Source organism: Daktulosphaira vitifoliae, unplaced genomic scaffold (assembly GCF_025091365.1).
Source record: "Daktulosphaira vitifoliae isolate Bord-2020 unplaced genomic scaffold, ASM2509136v1 Scaffold_309, whole genome shotgun sequence".
Classification (NCBI taxonomy): domain Eukaryota; kingdom Metazoa; phylum Arthropoda; class Insecta; order Hemiptera; family Phylloxeridae; genus Daktulosphaira; species Daktulosphaira vitifoliae.
Window position 1 is genome coordinate 4,498 of NW_026099874.1, and position 10,174 is coordinate 14,671.

At 25.0% G+C, this 10,174-nt stretch overlaps 1 long non-coding RNA gene across 1 annotated transcript; it reads right to left on the minus strand.

The window, feature by feature from the left end:
• Window positions 1-2,668: 2,668 nt before the first annotated feature.
• Window positions 2,669-7,356, minus strand: LOC126909375 (uncharacterized). The gene is made up of 4 exons (XR_007705022.1): window positions 7,186-7,356; window positions 7,079-7,099; window positions 6,052-6,075; window positions 2,669-2,949 (listed from the first exon to the last, which is right to left on the minus strand). It is a non-coding gene; the product is annotated as an uncharacterized LOC126909375 (long non-coding RNA).
• Window positions 7,357-10,174: the final 2,818 nt, after the last annotated feature.

A 10,174-nucleotide genomic window follows, 5' to 3' on the forward strand; every position in this document is an offset into this window, starting at 1 on the left:
TAAATTAATAATATTTTTAATATAGTTTTAATTTTACTTATTTAAAAAATAAACCACTTATTTAAAAAGTCTCGTTACTTTTGTGTAGCGCTTTGAATAAATATATTAACGAAACTGGTATGGTGGGCTATATTTTATACTTGTGACCAGTTTCAAATGTATTGTATTATTTTTTATAGCATTTTTACCATTATATTGGTAAAATTACGATGAATTTTATATATTTATTTTGTTTATTGTAAATGTTGATGAATTTTCTAGATGGTGATAAAGGTAATAAAAATGTCTTCAATTTTATAGTACATCTTTATTAAACACTATAAATATATCTAGAGTCTTTTACTTGATATGGTATTTGTAAATTTTTAGTCACTGGTAGTTGACTTCTGAGGAATTTCATAAATTTACAAAAAATAATTATGTTAACCATATTTTGATGCCTATCTATCATCCTCAGAAAATTGGGACTATAGAATACAGTTAGCATTTTTAAAGATAAAATTAAAAAAACGGTAGCACAGTGTAAGCGTGGCATAGTTGGGACTAGTATAGATGATATCTAACAGTGATTAAAATCAATATCATAAGAAACGCTTCGATGCAAATCTGTAGATAGTGTTTAATTTTAAGAAATTGGTAGATAATTCAAAAACAAAATTCTAACTCAAAAAGAATTAAATAAAAAATCATTGCCACAGGCCATGATTTTTACTGAATCGGCAAACGTTCGTCGCATTCGTTTTTGATAAAATTAGCAATTTATGCTGATTTAAATGTTAAAATTAACTTTTTCGACTTAAAAGAAAAAAAAAATTGAAAAAGATAAACTTTATATTCTATTTCAATTAGTTTTATATAATATTCATGAATATCAATGTACCCCATTATGAGGAATATTAAAATAAATGAAAATAGAATACCAAGAATTTTAACACAAAAATAGCATATTTTTACCATATTTACCATGAATTAAACCATGTTCACTATATCTCGAAATTTTTTTTTTCATAGTATAGTATATTACATAAGTTTTAATTTAAGATAAAATAAAAATGTCAATATTTCCGGAAAATTTTCAAAAATTGAATTGAAAAAGTTTAACTTGTATGTAAAAATTGTTATTTTGAATCCCCCTGTGGTTAGGTCAAAAGTCAGATTGGCAAAAAAAGTATATTATATGAAAGAAGTAAACATAAAGTATTTATGAAAAATATTTCTGTTGATCCATACGTTTTTCAAAAAGTTATTGTAATTTAAAGTTAGAAAAATAAAATCTGAATTCATAAATTTTAACACCAAAATTGCATGTTTTTTAACTACGAAGAAGAAAAGGTGTCGGGACAAAATTTTTTTACTTATAGTGCATAACATTATCTTTATTTTAACATATGTTAAAAGCTCGCAGTATATCAGGAAAATTTTCAAAACTTAAGTTGAAAAAATAAATTTTTGTGAAGAAGTAGCTATTTTAAATCCCCCCCTGTGCCCCGTTAAAGGGTCAGATTTTCAAAAAATTTATACCAAATGAAAGAAAAATATCTAAGGTACAATATAAAAAATAAATTATTTTTAATTTTTAATTTTTCAAAAAGTTATGGCAAATTTTAGAAAAATAAGTTTAAAAAATGTCGAAATTTACCGATTTTAAATTTAAAAATTGTAATTTTTTTTGAGATTTCTCCCATTTATGGGGAACGAAGGATATTTTTTTAAATTTTTAAGGGTCTTTTTTAATGGTCTTCAACTAGATACGATTTGTGATCTTTTAATTTATTATTATAAATTGTTCTTAGTGAGAGTTGAGAAAAAGTGGCAACAGACACAAAAAAAAAACACATGATGGTAAAATTAATACCTTCTCAGTTTCGCAATGATGCTAAAAAATTTTAAATAGTAATAAAAATATTATTCAAGATTTTTGTATTATATTTTTACTAAATTATAGAAACAATATCCATGCACTACTGGAATAGTCTAGCAAAATTATAAATTAATAAAAAATTAATTGGCTAATTTGATTTAATTTTGAAACAGTTCAAAAATAAGACAAAAAAGTAATGAAAATAAAAATGAAAAAGACATATTTGAACGTAGTCAGGAAACTCAAAAAGATATATAAAGAGACGTAAAGACAAACAAATTTTAAAATAGGTGATATAGTATTAGTAAGGAAGTTTAGTAGAGGACAATTATAGATTATAAAAAAAATTATAGATAAATTAAATTAATGAGTATAAAAAAAAAATATTACTAAATATTTAATGTTATATTTTATTTAATTTATTATTTTATACTCTAAGATAAAGTGTATAATACCTTATGCAAATAAATTATATAATTACTTAAGAACATATTATTATAATATTACAATATTTAAGAATATATTTAAATAAAAATAATTGTAAATTTTCAACATTTTAGAGTTTTTAAAAGTGACAGAATTAATATTAAATCTACTAATTTATTTAAATTAATTATTAAATATAATATGTTGAATAATGAAATTGAAATTAATACTAATTACATAATTACGAAAACTATAAAAGGTGCATTTAATGATAACTCTATAGAGAAAAATCAAAAAAGTGTATAAGGATTAACACAAATATACATAGTCATACGAATATAGATAAATAATTTAATATATATAATGTAGAATTCCAAATTGATTAATAGCAAAAATAATACTATCAGGTCAAATCTATAATTATAACGTATATAACTAAAATGTATCTTATAAATAAAAAATTTGAAAATACTTGATATTCAAAACTATTTAACACCTTAATAAAAAAATTAACGTTCCCCAAGATTGTTAATTTACTCTGTGTGTATTATCAATTCAGATACAAACAATAATGGGTTAATACCCTTGTTGAACTAATTCAGAAACTCAAAAAATAAAAATAATCTAAATAATGTATACATACTATAACAACGTAATTAAACCTTTCAAAAATAAAAAATAAAATAAAATAATAATTATAATAATTGAAATATTGATTTAACGATTTAATAAATTTTTATTCTATCACATTTCATCTATTTGTCATAAACAGGGTTCGGGACTTATAGCACTTAAAATCATCAAAAAAAGCGCTTAAAATAGCACTATAAAACATAAAAAAAAGCACTCAAATAAGCATTCATAAATAAAAAAATGAATCAAAAAAACCCCAAAAATTTCTTAATTTTCTTTTAAATAATAAAGTACTAAATATTTGTAACTGTGCTGAATATACTTTTTTAGGACCTTAGGATTAAATACCACTAAAATTATTTCATTAAAAAAAATACGGGTATTTAATTAATTATTTTTTTTAATTATAAATTAAAATTAAAAATACAAAAAAAAAATATACAAATAATTAATTCTGAAAGAATCAAAATGATGTCTGACTTCGACTTTCAAGTTGAATGACAAGAAATGTTAAAAATCTTGTTTCAAAAAAATTAATTAAAAAATTAAATATAAATTTGATATCCCAGTATGCCATAACGGTCTAAAAATATTGTTTACCGAGAAATCCATTATAAAAAGGAAATCAACTAAGTACCACACTAGTATGACACTTCAATCATAGCTAAAGAAGTTAACGATGCCGAGGACGGCGTTGGCTATCAAATAGATAAGATAACAAAGACAAAACCCTACAAACAAGGAAGGCAATTGAATTATTTTCCTTATTAGATCTATCAAAAACCGATAAAAAAAACCTGGGTAGGCTGCGTTATAAAGAAAATATTTTAATGTATGAAAACAGAAAAAACAAGAAACAAGCATTTGTTTTTTATTAAATCATCGAAAAAATCGGAAAAAACTAAAAATAAGCGTTTTTTGAAAAAATCATAAAAATAGCTAAAAAAAGCATTTTATAGCAAATGCTATAAGTCCCGAGCCCTGGTCATAAATATTTATATGCTTCATGGTACATCAGTGAATAATCTGTTAACTATATAAGTATAGTTAAGTTTGTTTGTAATTAATATTTCTATACGATATTAATTTAAATATTTTATAAGTTCAAAATACATATATTGAATAAATAATCTATTATAGTACAAAAAATGTTATAAATATATAATCAAAAACTTATACGCAGTAAAGAACAAAAATTATCATTTATTTTAAATTAAGATAGAATATATGTTTATATATGAAAAGATAATAATTTAATAATGTGTATTTTTTAAATTAGTTAATAAGTTAGTAAACCTAACTCAGTTATATTAAATTAGGTTAATAATAATAATTAAAAATATATAAATTGCACGATATTTGTTAAACTATTTAATTTTAAACATATAAATTTAAAATAAAAATCACATACAATCATCTAAACAAGTCTTCCATCAACACTACATTTAATATAGAAACCTATCAAGGGTAAAATTAATTCGATCAATTCCTAGAGTATACACATCATAGCTCGAATGTGTCGTATACTATTCTGTCTACAAAAAACCCATTCTGATCATGATAATTAAAAATTGAGTAATTTCAAACTACCTAAAAACAAAGGGAAGATCAGCTCTCGTTATTTTGAGCTAAACCCACTCATGAGTATCGAGTGAAAAGAGAGGTTCAAGCCAAAGTAGTATAAAAAAAAAAAATTAAACAAAACTATACAAGAGCTCTTGGTAAATATCAAATCTCATCAACTTGCTAGAAGAACACAATATAGGATTTGGTTTTAACAGTCTTAATTTTCATAACACTTTTTAATATTCAATCACACTTTGGAAAGACCACAGGAAAAACGATAAAGACTTTAATTAAAAAATAATTGTACTCTGTTTGCATATATAAAATTTTAATTTCTTAATTGTTTTAAAGTAATGGAAGCAATATTATAAATAATAAGAATAAATATTATAACACTAGAGTTGGAGGGATGTTATTGAATCCGATATGAGGATGGTTGTCTAATGCGTAAATGATGTAGGAGATCGTGTCAAACAGAAGTTTAGGAAAAGGGTGGCCGATTCCAAGTAGTTCTAAGATAAAGCCTCGCCTTTATCCCAACTACTTGGAATATATATTGGAGACTAAAAAGAATATAAGAATAAATACTACATAACTTAACACTATTATAACTAATAAGCACCCTATACTAATAGTACCTATATTAGTCACTACACTGTCGTTAACAGTTAACTCATTAACAGTTTTAATTCATAACCTAAAATACGTTTTTATCAAAATATCTAATACAATGCTTTTAATAAACGTGATAATTCATTTTAAATATCTTTAATGATTTTAATACTCGTTTAATAACTACCAACACGAAAGAGCTAACTTTCATCTTCTTTAAGGTTTGCTACTGATCAAAATATTTCAGACAAGAGAAATTTTAACACACTAACTACAATTATGAAGTGATTATTAGAAAACAAACTTGTATTTTTAATGTTATTAACACTACTACTATTAATCATATTTTTAGTTATTGCAGCACTGTGTAGACTACTCGAATAAAACTCAATAAACAGTACCAGGAGGATCAAGAGGAGTGCAATGACAGTGGGCAATTTGATATCGAAGGCAAATTTCAAAAGTTGCATAAACAGTATCAGCAATTCAGAAGGTGTATACGATTTTTATGATCACCTTCGTAATTGGTCACAATATAGTCCAGTTGTCTTTTGTCGACGGTCAATGTCGCAATGCTATGCGACTGACAGTTGAAGACAATGGCACAGCACAATGTTTGCCTATCATTTGAATGGCTTATGTGTTCCTCTGAATGCCACGTGAATTATTTTTATATAATATTAGCCGTTAGCTCATAAGCGCTCTACTCCATAATTTTCACGTTGGTCATCAATTGGTATGTGGAAGTCTATGTTTTTGTTTATCATTTAAGTAATTATTTAAAATCATTTGAATAATAAACTCTACACTAATGAAATGTTTCATGGAACTCTTAATGTATTACTCAGTATACCTTGTATTTAGATAACATAATACAACCATTTGAACACAATACGTATTTATTATTAGACTTGTGACGATAACTTAAATATTATTTATTTTGAATAACGTACCTTTCAAATGTCTCACATCGAATTCTATAGACACAAAGTTAGAACAGTTTTTGTTACTTTTGAATTATAAAATAAAGTTGTAATTTTTAAATTATACGTTTAATTTTCTATTAAAAAAATGTTCAATAAATTATTGTTAATAAAATAAAATAAGATTAAACTTCCATGCGTTAAAAATTGTTTTATACGGAAATTAGAAAAAAAAATAATTTAACACATAACAGGATTATTGATTTATCGTTGACTACTAGATTTCTTCAAAAATACTAATACTTTTGAGTATTTTTATTTTTAGTTAATTTAAGTGCTATTTATTTTTTGAATTTTAAATGGTTAAAGACTTTTTATGTTCATTCCTTGCTCCTTAAAAGGGTACCGATTTAATTTTATTAAACGGTAGCATATATTTTAAATAGACATATAATAGAAAATGATACAACTAGTGAAATCACTGAATGATAACAACTTAAATCAGGAATTTGAATATTTTTATACCTAATTAGAGAAATGCAGGTTTTAAGTAGAAATATGCATAATGAAAAAATAAATAATCCTCATATCACCTCCAGTCTACATTTAAAATGTTAATAACTTCTGAAATACTGGTTAAAAAGTTATCAAATAAAAAATAAATAACAATAAACAAAATACAATTTTTTTTTTCAAAATTATTACTTTAGGAAAAATGTAGTGATCAAAGATAATCAATCACCTTGTACGATTTATGTATTTAAGTATTATAATAATGTTAATAAACTATTATTTAAAGTCTACTCGTTTGGAATATTTAATACAATAGTGGAATGAGTTATTAAAAAAATTATTGTTTCCCTGATGAGTGGATTATTTGCACAAAATTACTAAAATTCTAAAATCTAGTAACGTTAAGAGTATCTAATTTATGATTAAATTGAAGAGTATGAAATTAATTTTTAATTATTATGCAATTCTTATTTGTCATAAGTTTAGACACTAATAAATTTTGAAATTTCATAGCACAATTACAAGTTATAACCATAAAACTTACGATTAAACACCTTAATATTTTCTGAAAAAAATATTTATTACCATATATTATTAAACCATATATTATTGATATTTAATTATTAATTAACATTTTTTATGATTACATACTTTCAAAGTGGTTTGTTTTCTTTCCGCAAAATTTACAATGAAGAGGATTAGCTTTATTGTTTTGTGCTTGAGTTATTAAGTTATTTGCACAATATAAACATAACTTGTGCCCACAAAATGGACTTAGTAATGATACACCTCTGTTTAATAAACAAATTTTGCATTCACCATCATCAACTGTGAAATTATATGATTAATCGTTAATTTTAGATATAAAAGATAAAAAATGAATTAAGCACAAATTAATTTTCAATTAAATAGAAGGCTGATCGAGCAAGCATGTTAGCTAAGTTAAAAAAACATCAGTCAACCATTATTATGCTTAATGTCTTAAATGAAGGATATTTTATTTTTAGTATTATTACCATCATTTAATATAAAAACAAAATTTGCTTGAGATAATTTAATGATCTAAATTTTTGTAAGATGTAAAAGACAATATTTAAACTTCAATACCACCTTTATAAACAAAACAATAATGTGATTATATATATAATGATGATTACAACAAAATCAAAAATGCAATTTACAGCTGGGAAGAGTGTAGTGAGTTGGAGTAATATTTTAGATTAGTAATGACTGATATCTGACAGTGATTAAAATCACTGTTACAAAAAGGAAGTGTGTTTAAAATATATTTAAGAAAAATTTATCATATATACCAAAAGTTACTTAATTTTTACTAAAGAGGTTGATTACTCATAGAGAGTAAGTTGTCAAATATCGAAGACTTAAAAAAAATAAAGACAATTAATGTTTTTTTAAATCTTATATTACATAAAAATTTTATTTTCAGTTAATTTTGAATGATGCATATGTTTTGTTATTGTGCTAAAAAACTAAAAACTAAAAAATCGACCACTTATGCCGAAAACAGTATGTACTTTTTGTTTCAATAACTTTTAGTAATTAAGTTTTATGACAGTTATTCTATTTTATCTTAAAGTATATTGTAATAGTTTTAATTTTATTCAGTCATAAAAGAGTTTTTTGGAACATTATCAAAAATTGTAAATAAAAAAATATAATATAACGCTAAGCCTCTTCTTAGTATTTTGATTAGTGTTGGATTTAAAAAACAGTTTTTCGTCAGCAAAGATATATGAATATAATATATATAATATATAATATAATGTAATAAAATATATGAAATATAATACGTTCAGTTTTTAAAAAGTTATTTGAATATAAAATGAAAACCAAAAATGAGTTTTTTTATTACTATTATAATTTTTTGTGACATTTTCCTTTTTTTTTTACTCTATTACAAGGATTGAGAGAAAATTTTAGCTGAAAATGTATTAATTATACTATAATGTGTTTTTTTTTTGTGTCTGTTCCACTTTTTCTCAGCTCTCACTGAACCGATTTTTTTTAACAATACGTCAAAAGATCACAAATCGTATCTAGTCGAAGATATTACCCTCAAAAATTAAAAAAATTCCCTCGTTTCCCGTAAATGGGGGAAATCTCTTAAAAATGACTAATTTAAAAATCGCTAATTTTCGACATTTTTAAAAGTTTTTTTAAATAAAAACCAAAAATCGAATGCTACCTGATATATGCCCAAATAATATCCTTATCTCCTTAAATGAGTTATACCTGAAGGATAGACTGGCAATCGTGTACATTATTTACTACTGAGATATTATACACCGTTTTCAGTAAGTAAGGAAACATGTAAAATGCTATAAACAATAAAAACAATAGAAACCTGTTTTCTTTCTTACTGAACACTCTATTAATAAAGTTACACTATTATTTTATGTCAACGACAAAGTAAAGTCATATTTAAGATTAGTTATTTCTATTAAAATTGCCATATTAACTCATTTTATTACGTCCAAGGGCACGGATTTATCTTAACGGATCATTCTAAATTTTGCACAGCTCATTTTTATGTGTAATAAAAAAGCATAAGGAGGTAGCGTTAAACAAAAATCGAATAATCATTTGTCCTTCGGAAAGCTTGATTTTATACCGATTTGTCTATTCTTGAACGAAAGGAGCTCGATAGATCCCGCGTATTAAAAGAGTATACAAAAAAAAAACATTTAATTCTGGATTATAATTTCAACGACCTCGCGGTGTGTTTATCGTGAAACGAAGTTTATAAACTGTTATTTAATTGTATTTACTTTTGAGTGAATTTGCTTGGATACCAAATAAGCGCACTTAAAGTAAATAATTTTGAACGAATCACGGCGATTTTTGTGTTTTGAAGAGCAATTGAAATTTTTAAAATCCTCGTAAAAAACGTACCAGTTGTCTGTATACAGACCTTACCGTCGTATATTGAATCATTTTCGGCACACGAAAATCACGACATGTTTACCAACACCGTATTGGCCACCGATCGGTCAGAAACGACCAAAGCTAAAGTTGCCTACGGTGCCAAATTACTAACCACGAATTCAAACGGATCTTACGCGGACGTGACTGCTACCAAACCGGAATATATCGCCAACACTGAAACGATTATGAAATCAAAGCCATCGGCTACCGAACTGATAAAAAACAAACGAAACAGTACTACCGATTGTGACTTAACGCTTACAAAAGTCAAACGGCTTTCACAGGACACCCCCCCATATTCTTGCATGTCCAAAAAACCAAAGCTTACTACGAATACCGACAACTATGCGACAAAAAAGATTACGCAAACGACTGACGACGACATCGATAAGCCCAACGGATTAGTCCTGAAAGTCTGGAGGCTCGACGAGATACCATCGATTTCCCTCGTCAAGAAAACACCACCTCGAGTTGACAATTCGAGTACAATGATTGAAACAATCGACATAGACTCGGCCGACAGCGAAAACGATAGTTCCTCCTCAGACGGTAAACGACTAGTCCATTAACTAGACTTAAATAAACGGCATTATTAAATAATATTTGAAAATAGATAAATAATATTTTTTTAATTATAAAACCGAAAAACTAAGCAATCGGATTAAAAAATAAATAATTTTGCTTGCAGACGTGC